This window comes from Anser brachyrhynchus (assembly GCF_964034855.1).
Source record: "Anser brachyrhynchus genome assembly, chromosome: 5".
NCBI classification, from domain to species: domain Eukaryota; kingdom Metazoa; phylum Chordata; class Aves; order Anseriformes; family Anatidae; genus Anser; species Anser brachyrhynchus.
Window position 1 is genome coordinate 8,730,313 of NC_137699.1, and position 12,147 is coordinate 8,742,459.

Here is a 12,147-nt window from a genome sequence, read left to right on the forward strand (position 1 = left end):
ACAGTGTCACACATTGCTTGAATTCCCCAATGACCCTCTTGATATAAAACAGTTAATATTTGCCTCATTAGCACTTTATTCAGCACTTCTCTCCCCTCAGGGACTATCTATTTTCCTTTGGACTTCATGACTCCTAATTCCTCAAGAACCTCTTTCTCTTAAAACTTTTTTTTTTTTTTTTTTTTTTTTTTAGTTTTGGGTAGGGGTAGCTCAACAATTCCCTGAATCCTCTCTGGATTTATTCTTTTTTGTCCCTCAGACACCAGATGCCCTAAATACTTGACTTCTCCTTCTACGTGTTGTAATTTATTTTCCAATACTCCCAAGCCCTGTTTTCCCAGAAAGTTGAATAGCTTGTTAGTGGCTTCCTTCACAACTGTTTTCTCCTGTCCCGACAATAAAAGATCATCCACATATTGTAACAGTAACACCTCCTCTGGAGGTTGGAATTGCTCCAAGATTTGTTCTAGAACTTGCTCAAAGAAATTGGTGGCCCTGTAAACCCCTTTGGTAAAATTGTCCATCTGTATTGCTGCTTCCGCCCCATTTCAGGGTCTTTCCATTCAAAGGCAAATATATCTTTGCTCTCAGAGTCTGAGATCACCCCATTAATAACACCGCTATTCCAGCCTAACAATTTACTATCTGAATGCCCAATTTCATTATCAAATCCTTTCCCAACTAGTTAGTCCCTGCCTTGGGTACATACAATAATTGCCCAGCGATCATTCTATCCCTAGTCTCAGTTTGGTGTCCCCAAAAAGTAGCACTGTTATCCCAGTCCCTTCTACCCCCATCACATTTAGGGTTTCATTATTTAATTTAAGCCCTGATACTTTACAGGCCAGTAATGACCTAGCTGTCTCAGTGTATTGGGTTCACATGGCAAGGTTCTGGTAGCAGTGGGGGGGGGCTGCAGTGGTAGCCCCTGTGAGAAGAATCCAGCAGCTGCCCTATGTTAGATAAGGGCCAGTTTCAGCCAGCTCCAAAGGGGCCCACTGCTGCATAAAGCCAAGCCATGAGCGATGCAGTTTAAATCTCTATGAGAGCACATCCTCCAAGAAAAGGAAAAAAAAAAAACAAACAAAAAACTGCTGCACAACAGCAGCTGGGAGAGTGAGGAGTGAGAAACCTCCCTGCAGGCACCAAGGTCAGTGCAGACGAGGGGGAGCGCAGTGCAGACGTGCTCCATGTGCCGGAGCCGAAGCCCCCCCGCGGCCCACAGAGAGGCCCCTGGTAGGGAAGGCAGACCCCCGCAGCCCATGGTGTACCGCAGCAGAGCAGATCTCCACGCTGCAACCCGCGGAGAGGGGCCCATTCAGGAGCAGGTGATCGGCAGGCAGGGTGGACCCCAGGGGGTCCCAAAGCCAGACCAACCCACTCCTGACAAATAGACCTCATGGCACAGACCCACACCTGGAGCACCAAAGAACCCATTGCTTTTTTGCTGCCTGTGGAGAAACCCACACCAGCCTAGGAAGGTCGGCACCCCACACCAGAGCAGGGGGGAGAGCGACCATGAAGGAGCGGTGGGAACAAAGCACCACGGACTGACCGCAGCACCCACTCCCAGTCCCGCCGCATCAGTCAGGGCAGGGAAGAGGTGGAAGAGAGTGAATGGGGGAAGGTGCCCCCAGCTTGTTTCTCACCGCTCCAGCCCGTCAGCAATAGGTAATAAATTTTATTAATCTTCCTATGCTAAGTCTGTTTTGCCCACAACAATAACTGTAGAGTAATCCCCATTGAGGTACACTTGAGGAACCCTTGAGGTACGCTTTTTCATTTACCAGGGAACTAGCTTTCTGAAAAGCCCCGACTCCCCTATTCTGAATTTATAACAGCAATCTCTCCTCCTTCTTCCACTCTGGATACTCCTATTTGAAGTGGCCGGCCTGGCCACACTTAAAACATCTTCTCAAAGCCTGTCCCTGCTAGGATTTAGGCTGCAACACAGGTAGCTTTCCTTGCCTGCCATTCCTTCGTCTCTCTTCCTCTCCTTTCCATCCTGGGCCCAACTCCTCCCAAAAGTCCCTCTATCTCCCCCTCTGCCTCACTACCCAGTACGCTGTAAATACCATTTGTTTCACTCTCTACTTTTCCTTCTCATCTCCCCTCCTGGCATCCACCTTCATACTACCTGCACTGTTCACTCCATCCTCCCACCTTCTGGAGCTTTTTCTGTATATCTGGCCAGGTTTTAATCACAAAATGAACCTTCAAGAGCCCTTGGGCTACCAGGATTCATCCCCAGGATTCATCCCCAAGTACTTTCTAATTCTGATCCCGAGTCTCTCATATGATTTCTATGTTGTGGGTTGTTATTATCTCAGTTAGATAAGCAGATATATATGCTCTATCACAATTACTCTCGGTCCAGGGGGTGTTAGTTCTTTCCCATTCTTGCATAGCTGCTTGCCGAATCATTCCCCTCCTAAATATCCTTCTCCAGTGAATAACATACTCAAGATTGACATTCCCCATCTCCCCCCCCACCCCCAGTATTTCAGTATTTTTGGCCAAAATACTGAAATTCCTTTTATCGGCTTTTTAGGCCAGACAATTACACAATATCTAACCATTTTTAAATTATTTTTTTAAATATTTTTCCCTAGTTTTTGGGTTGTTTTTCCAAATCATTATCGATCTCCCCAAAGGACCATCTTTAGGCACAATCCTGGGGTCTCCACCCCCACCCTGCTGACTCTTGGAACCCTTAATCCCCATTTCTCTCTGATGTGCTGCTGTGGACTTTACCACCCACAGGGTACCACACGCCTTCACCTGGAATTAGGACAGAGGTGGGGTGTACTGCCGAGCACCTCACCTCACCATGCTCGGGGTACCCTACATCTAAGGGCCCAAACCCTGAGACTCTCTTTCAGTTGTCTATCTTTCACTTCGTCCGTCTCCAGCCACGCCACTCACGGGACTACAGAACCACGGATTGGGACTCCACACTCGCTTGTCACTAAAAGTGCATCTCATTCACGCTCCACACAAGAGTCTCCCTGAATCCACCCCGAGGCAATATATAGTGAAGTTTGCCTTACCTCGGTCTGTGCATGGACTTCCCAGTCTGGGTTATCAGCAGTAATCCCTGTGCCTATACCGTGTCTGGGCTGTGCCTGTGTATGTCCGTGCTGGCCTCCCTTCTCCCCAGTGCTTCAGATGTGCATTGCTTCAGATTAACAGTCGCAGTCCTTTCGCAGCCATAACAAGAAAACCCACCACCCCTGGTGCGACCGCTGAAATCAGCGGGGTGCACTGTCACGTCTGTGGTGGCAAGAACTCTTCGGTAGGTGACAGGATCCCGGACGAGCCCCCAAATTCTGAGAAAAATCTCAATAATTTTCTTCAGACAGGATCTTCTGTGAAGCTATTTTATTCACGGTTGCAATGGCGGGCATCCTGCCGATTAGGAGCGCATCATAGTAAATATATCATATCCTTTTATTGCCTATTACTCGACACCTGATCACCTCCCGTTTCCTCATTGGCTGAGTACTACAGATTCACAAGTTACTCGACGCTCCTCTATACCATATATGTACAACTTTCTTTGATCAACCCTTTAATTTCTCCTTTTTTTTTTCTCTCCTTTCTTATGTTTAGAGAACTTGTGATCCTTTTTTTTTTTTTTTTTAAACTGTTCTCACACTGCTCATCCTTTCTCAGTCTTCTACCTTATTTTGGAACAGTGAGGCCTTCTACTGTCCACTCACCTACTTAGCATTCCTCTTCGTTATGACTAAACAACTACCTTTGAATACAGAAGGTTAGTTTGCTACTGCAAAAACATACTCTACTTCAAATACAAGTTTTACTGCAAAAACACAACTTAGTTTCTCACAGTACCACTAAGCCCTACATCTAAACGTCTTTTAAAGACCTCCAGGGGTGGTGACTCAACCACTTCCCTGGACAGCCCATTCCAATGCCTAACAACCCTTTCAGTAAAGAAGTTCTTCCTAACATCCAACCTAAACCTCCCCTGGTGCAACTTTAGCCCATTCCCCCTCGTCCTGTCACCAGGCACGTGGGAGAACAGACCAACCCCCACCTCGCTACAGCCTCCTTTGAGGTACCTATAGAGAGCGATGAGGTCGCCCCTGAGCCTCCTCTTCTCCAGGCTGAACAACCCCAGCTCCCTCAGCCGCTCCTCGTAAGACTTGTTCTCCAGACCCCTCACCAGCCTCATTGCCCTTCTCTGGACACACTCGAGCACCTCGATGTCCTTCTTGTAGCGAGGGGCCCAAAACTGAACACAGCACTCGAGGTGCGGCCTCATCAGAGCCGAGTACAGGGGGATAATCACTTCCCTAGTCCTGCTGGCCACACTCTTTCTTATGCAAGCCAGGATGCTGTTGGCCTTCTTGGCCACCTGGGCACACTGCTGGCTCATATTCAGCTGACTATCAACCAGTACTCCCAGGTCCTTCTCGGCCAGGCAGCTTTCCAACCGCTCATCTCCCAGCCTGTAGCGCTGCTTGGGGTTGTTGCGCCCCAGGTGCAGGACCCGGCACTTGGCCTTGTTGAACCTCATACGGTTGGCCTCAGCCCATCGGTCCAGCCTATCCAGATCCTCCTGCAGAGCCTTCCTACCCTCGAGCAGATCGACACACGCACCTAACGTGGTGTCGTCTGCAAACTTACTGAGGCTGCACTCGATCCCCTCGTCCAGATCATCGATAAAGATATTAAAGAGAACTGGCCTCAGTACTGAGCCCTGGGGGACTCCACTAGTGACCGGCCTCCAACTGGATTTGACTCCATTCACCAGGACTCTTTGGGCCCAGCTAACCAGCCAGTTTTTAACCCAATGAACTGTATGCCAGTCCAAGCCACGAGCAGCCAGTTTCTTGAGGAGCATGCTGTGGGAAACGGTGTCAAAAGCCTTACTGAAATCAAGGCGGACCACATCCACAGCCTTTCGTCACAACTCTCTGTTCAGCCAGGCCTGTCTTCTTCTGTGCCGGCTTGTCTTTGGGCACGTGGGGACAGACCGCTCCTGTGCCATTAAGATTTCCTTCTTGAAGAGTGCCCAGCCTTCCTGGACTTCTCTGCCCTTCAAAACCACCTCCCAAGGGACTCTGCCAACCAGTGTCCTGAACAGCTCAAAGTCTGCCCTCTGGAAGTCAAGACAGCAATTTTACCGATCCCCCTCCTGACTTTGCCAAGAACAGAGAACTCTACCATTTCGTGGTCACTCTGCCCAAGACAGCTCCCGACCACCACATCTCCCACCAGTCCTTCTCTGTTTGTGAACAGCAGGTCCAGCGGGGCACCCCCCCGGTAGGCTCACTAACCAGCTGCATCAGGAAGCTGTCTTCCACGCTCTCCAGAAACCTCCTAGCCTGCTTCCTCTGAGCTGTACTGCATGTCCAGGATACGTCTGGGAAGTCGAAGTCCCCCAGGAGAACAAGTGCTGGCGATTACGCAACTTCTGCCAGCTGCCTGTAGAACTGGCTGCCAAATGGCAGTGATGCCTGATTTGAACGGCCCGCCGCTGCTGCTGGCACCGCCTACGCCTCGCCAGCCTCCCTCGAGAGGGCGGCCGGGTCCTGGCGGCTCCTTTAGCTACCTCGAGCGGCCTCGATGCCGGAAAAAAAAACTCTGCCCGCCTCGATCACCTGCTCCGCTGAATACCACGCCTGCCCCGGAGCCGACCGCCTCGGCGAGTGGCTACAAAATGGCGGCGACGCCCGATTTGAAGGGCCCGCCGCTGCCGCTGCTGGCTCCGCCCGCGGCTCGTCAGCGTCCCTCGAGAGAGCGGCCGGGCCCTGGCGGCGCCCGGTGGCTGCCTCGGCTGCCTTGAGCGGCCTCGGGGCCGGCACGGAAGCCCTGCCCGCCTCGATCCCCTGCTCTGCTGCGCAGCGTGTCTGCCCCGGAGCCGAGCGCCTCGGCCTTAGCCACGGCCTTCTATTTGCTTGCTCGTCTCTGTCAGGAAGAATAACTTTATTCCAGAAAAAATATCCATAGAAATCCTACTTTGCTGGATTTTGTTATTTCTTCCTGTGCAGCCTGTTCAGCTAAGCTCCTTTACTGTGATAGTCAAGAGGAAGATACTGGTTCTAGTCTACTTCGGGCTTCTCTAGAAATCTTCTTTTGCGTATGAAAAGGAACAAAATATTGCCATTTTATGGAACTTTAAATGTGTGAGTATTTATGATAGGCTATTTTGTCCCCAGAAAATCAAGATTTGTATTAAATAAATTGATTCCATAAAAACCATTTCAGCTTAATTAAATTATTTTGATCTGAACAATTAAGAGGATTTTAACTTCATTTTAACCTGTGCTCAGAAACTAAATCCTAAAATTAATACATTTTATTCTATTAATTAAGGAAAATATATTAGTCCATTAATTCATTCATTCATTTATAAGGCAAAGTAGTAAATACTACTATCCTTAGTAGAATACTCAAAAGAAAAATATAAAATATTGGTGATATGTGTCACTTCAATTTTTTTTTTTCCTTTTGTTTCTAATATGTCAATTTCAAGCTTACTAGTACCCTATTTTTGGGTACTTCAATTTGCATTCATTATAGTAGTCTACTTCTGCGTTGCAGATACATTGTATTTAGGCATGTTATTTTGGGGACGTTTTGTCCTTAAATCAAATCTGCTGCCTGTTCCCTGTATGACCCCTTTTTGAGATCTTTTTTCAGCAACAACAGTCATTCTACAGTCTGTAGTACTTGTGCTGATATTTAGCAATGAAATGTGAGCAATATCTCCCCTGAATGCATCAAAGCACCTTTCACCAAAGTATATACTGAAAAAAAAGTCTAACTAGGTTCTCTAACTGAATCTAACTAGTTTCTTTGACTGAGATCTAAATGGGGTCAATCTATTTACATCTTAAATAAATTTTAGTTGTAAAATAGTACATTTTATTCAAGTCTGGCTATCTTTTGGGGGGGGTGTCTTATTCTATGTAATTCAAAAATTATAATAATTATCAACTGTATTTCATGAAATCACACTGTGAGAACAATACTGTACTCCTTCAAAAAATTTATGCATATAAACAGCTTTACTACTTCTAATGGAATTATTCAAGTTTTTAAACACATGTATATGTGTTTAAGCACTTTGGTAGAATAGATCATGAATCATAATGGAATCGTAGAATCTTTTTGAAGGTTCTCTTTTGTTTGGTTCTCTTTTGTTTCAGTCTTGTTTTCTTCTCTTCTAAGTTAATGCGGGATCAGGCAACAATTTCTGATGAGAAAGTTACGGAAGTAGATGTACATCCTTTATCATGACCACAGTTGCTAAGACCAGATTATAGTGATTATTCAGGATTATACACTAAAGCGGTAATGTGAATAGACATGCACATCATGTCTGACATTTGCAAAGTGGTGGATATCATTAAGAAGTACATCAAGATCACAAAACCCTCCATTTACTATACATACATTTTAATACCCTGTACTGCATGGGGAACTAACAATGTCATCTGTAGTTAAGTTTTACTGACGCTTCCAGTTGCCAGGCCCTTTTCATTTGCTTTATTTTAGTTCGGTCCTAAAGCTGATATTTTTAACTTGAGATGAATTGCCTGAAGCTGACATTTTTGGGGAGTCTAAGATGAAACATTTCAGCTATACCTGAGAGCAACGCTGGCATACAAGTGACTAACTTTTCTTAAAATAAAATAAAGCTCTACTGGCCGTTTTATTGGTATCAGCTCCATACTTCAGAACAAAGATTAAAAATAAATGAAAAGCCTCTGAAACCCATTTAGTGTCCTTACACATTTTTTTGAGAACTGTTTTCATGAATGAGTCTGCACTGCACTAAAGTGGTAAATGAGTAAATTCAGAAGCTGATGGGGAATTTTATCTGCAACTGCAGCCACGGATCCTTACTTTGTTGTGGTTAGTAATAGTTCATTTATGCTATTTGAGGTTAGAAATAAATTCATTTTTGTCATACAGCTGGTGCCATGACATGCTAGCAAGCTATGAGCAAGTGACTTTACTTCTGCAACTAAGATCTGTAAATCAGAGAATAATAATGTGCATTACTTGTGGAATTTCACAGAAGAATTGTCTTGGTGAGCCAGTAAATATGAATTAGCATTTTCTGCCTTTATGTCATGTTAAGCTATATAGAGAGAGATGTGTTTTTGTATGCTTAATGATTTAGCACTATTCTTTTCCATAAAAGTTCCTTCTCTCTGCTTACTTTCTGTGAGTGCTTTTCATATTTTTAATGCCATTCTGCCATTCATTAAATATAATTATCATACATAAAAGTTGTCTTCAGCTGAGACATATATTCCTTTGACATAGAAAGACAGTTCTAGTTGTTTTTTTTTCTTTTTTTCTGTTTTTTTTTTTCCTTTATTCTTTTTTTTTCTTGTAAGTGAAGTATAACATTGAGGTCCACCAAAGAGAAAAATATAACTGTTGCCTCGTAATTACAGGAAGCACTGTTTAGCTGTTTTTATACCTTGAAAAAAAAAACCACAACACAAGCTGGTGTAGGCAACTTAGTAGGTGATTAAGATACAGGAAGTAAATTGGCTGTAAAAAAAAAATTTTTTTTTGAATAACCATGAAGGAATAAATCATGATATAGTTCTTGATATAAATTATGTACAGTGAGTTTTTTCCTCAAGAACAGAGGACTCTATTTGGTTTTCTATAACTTAATTTTTCAACATTCATTTTTTCATTTTTATGACATAACTCCTCATTTTTGCAATGGAAGTAGACAAAACTATTCAAAATTTGCCATTTTGTTTCTTGTTGATCTTGTTATTCCAGGGAGAAAGAAGCTGCAAGAATTGCAACATTCTGATGGCAAATACAAAACGCACTATGTCAAAGAAGGTATCGCAGAAACTAAGAGGAGGACAAAAGAGGACAAAGGTCTGTTTGCTTGATCTTGACCTTGAATAGTCTTCTGTATAAGGATGTGGGAGTTTGTGGGGTTTTGTTGTTGTTTTTGTTTTGTTTTATTTTTAAGACTGGAAAGTGAGAACATTTGCGTGCTGACCTGAACAAATGTGTAGAAAAAGCCTTGTGCTGAGAGGTATTATGGATAAGTTTGGTTTGTGAAATGTCAGTGTGGGTGGATGTGAGATGATTGAAAGGAGGTATGTCATGAATTCTTTATAAAGATAAACTTGCCCCAAACTCTGTAACATTTGTGAGAGTTGTTCATAGATGGTATGAATAACTATCTTTGGAATTGGTATCTGTGATATGTCCTATTATTGTAGCTCTGCAAACTCAGAGAGAAATCAGTGCTCCTTTTCTCCTTGAAAGCCTTTTCTTTCCTCAGTATTGGCGTGCTGCTGAGCTTCAGAGTTACGTCAGGGTCTGGGTGTACCAAAAAGGAAATATTACTGAAATTGCAAACTGAAATTCCATTTCAAAGGTTATTTCAACATAAATTGAGACATAATGAAATATCACAAGTAGTAAAATGAAGGAATCTGTATTTCTAAGACTATATAAGAAAACAAAAGATCCTGTACAAGGAAAAAACTTTACATTAAATAAGTGTGACAAATATGTGATCTGTCCTTCCTAGCACATTGAAAGTGCTGCCCAGAGTAAGTGGTAGAGGTGAGTTGCCTTCCACCTTCCTTGTGGTACACACCCTCTGCTCAGCGTATGCATCTCTGAGAGTTTCTGCATAGCCCTAACACCAAACATAGTATGAACATCTGTGAACATTCTGGGAGACGAATACAGAGAAATATTGCCTCTGAAATGATGACCTTTTAGTGGCTGTTCATTGTTTATGACTGGGTAGAATAGGGCAGCTGTTTGTTTTCAAAAGTACAACAATCTCCTATTCCTCGGATACTGCTAGGCTGACAAAACAACAAGCCCTAGAGTACCGTTGTGTAGACTACATAGGTTTGTTAGGAGCTACATTTGAATAAAAAGCAAGAGGATTTTAAATTTCATAGTGGGATAGCCCCTATGATTATGTGAATTCAGACACCTCTGATAATTTCTGGGTATAGTAGAATATCTCTAAAGCCTTGAAAATGCAGGGATTACTTGATACTGCATTTCTAGCCAGGTGTTGGATGAGGATAGAATTATCTCATTTAAGAGTACACCTATATTGCTGTCAAGCAGACTGCCTTGTTATCTGCATTGCTTTGGAGTATCCCTGTCAAAATTTGACAAGCTATATCCGTGTTATTTAGTGACTGGTCCATGTGATGCCTCTGCGTATTTTGTCAGCTCAAAGCCTCTGAAGCAGTAAGAAAGCTGTGTTGCAGTCCACCAAATTGTTGGGGTTTGTAGCATGAAAACGAGCGTGATGGAGAGACATGCTGCAGAGATGAGGGATGGGAGGCTTCTGGGAGTACTCCTGGAGGACTGTGCAGTGCTGCCAAAGTGTTAGGAAACGTGTCCCTATAAAGCAAAGAGAAAGCCAAACCTAGCGCAGCCTCATCCAAGCTGCTGTTCAGGAGCTGACCCTGAAATGAGCCTAGTTTAGCCTTAGATTACTAGTTCAGACAAGCCAAAAAAAAATCAGGGAACAAGCTGAAACTTAAGAAGAATGAGTGCTTGCATTTACTCCCTGGCCCTCTTTTATATAGCAGAATAAGTGCATCCTGCAGAAAAACAGATACCTTGGGGAGTGTCTTTTGTTTGGTTGGTTGGTTTTGTTTTTTTTCGGTCCACTAATATGTATTCACATTTATTTCAGCTGACTTCCCTGGGAAACAAGCTATTGAGACTGTGAGGTATTGGCAAGACAGACTACTTTTTTTTTTTTTTTGTCCTAAAATTATCTGAAGAGTCTCACAGTTAAAATTCTGAACACTGAAGTTATATAGAATATATATTCTAATAAGGTTCAGAAAAAAATGAGTTTTGCAGCAATAGAATATTTTCTAGGCCAGGTTTTAAATGGTATCTGGGAGCAATATCTGTGCTAGTGAGTTAATTTTCAGTTATCATGATGTATTGCATATTTCTGTCAGCTTGGCATCACTATGGAAATATGACTTTCAGAAGGAACCAAAAATACTTGCTCTTTTAGTGAGTAACAATTTGGAACATAACTATATATAGGACAAACAGCTTTTAAAAAAATCTCATATACATCCCTTAGGAGATAGTATATGCCAAGAAGGATATCAGAGTTAATTTTCAATTCACTAGCTGTGGGATCAGTTAAGGACCTGAGTTTAAACCCATGTTTTTAATAGTTATCAGAATGTTTTATTTTCAAAGACGAAATACACTAATGTAAGGTATAACATCATATATTAAGATGGTATGCTGAAGCATGACAGAGATCCTCATCAGAGACTTTGGGAGCCATTAGGACAGATAAATGTTTGTTTGTTTGTTTGTTTGGGGGGGGGGGGGGGTTCAGGGGCTCAGGGTTCAGTTTTGTAGCATTGGTTGGCTAAGCCCTTCATGTTTCTATAGAAACCTTTTGTATGAGACTTTAAATAGAGGCTCTGCATGTACCCAGAAAGTAGAATTCTCTGGTGTCTTTGGTTACAGGGTTCTTCTTTTGCCACAAAGCAAAGTCTGATAATACTGAAAAGGGCAGAGATACTCTGGAAGGAAAAATGCTATATGGAAAACAAATATATGTTATTTATATCTTTCTTTGACTTTACAATTTATCTTAAGCTCTATGTAAATAAGCTGTCCAAAGCAAACACTGCTCCCAAAAGTTTGTATGCTGCATCTATTAACACATGAACATTAACTACTTTGTCATTTCCTTAGGAAGAAAAAATGTATTTCTTGTAGTTCTGAATTTTCATGTGTAAATGTTTTCTATAAAAAATCATGATTATTGGTAGAATTATAATCAGAGATCATGAAGCAAATTCTGCCATTACCTGGGAAGGTAAAACTGCAGTGAAGGCAGATACTTGTGGCTGCTATATGCCATCTATCGCTTTCCAAAACAATTCTGCATCTGTTCTAAGATGTGCTCTGTATTGTAGTTTGGTCAGAAGGAAGTTGCTGGGCTAAGCTATACTGCACAAACAACCCCGCCCCACCCCAAATAAGCTCAGTCTATAAAAAATATGGAGCCAAGATTCTTTGATCCCAGACAGTTTTCTCTTTGTAAGTCTTTCCACCCAAGTAAGCACAGTCAACTCCAGCTCAACTAAATATTTTAGCTCAAAA

The 12,147-nt window shown here is 42.9% G+C and overlaps 1 protein-coding gene across 1 annotated transcript in view; it reads left to right on the forward strand.

Moving 5' to 3' along the window:
- MPPED2 (metallophosphoesterase domain containing 2) overlaps positions 1–12,147 on the forward strand; it is a 603,962-nt gene that overhangs the window by 586,161 nt on the left and 5,654 nt on the right. Inside the window, exon 20 of the mRNA XM_080595267.1 lies at positions 8,785–8,889. The gene's annotated coding sequence lies outside the window, so the exon portion shown is untranslated. The remainder of the gene's footprint in view (positions 1–8,784; positions 8,890–12,147) is intronic.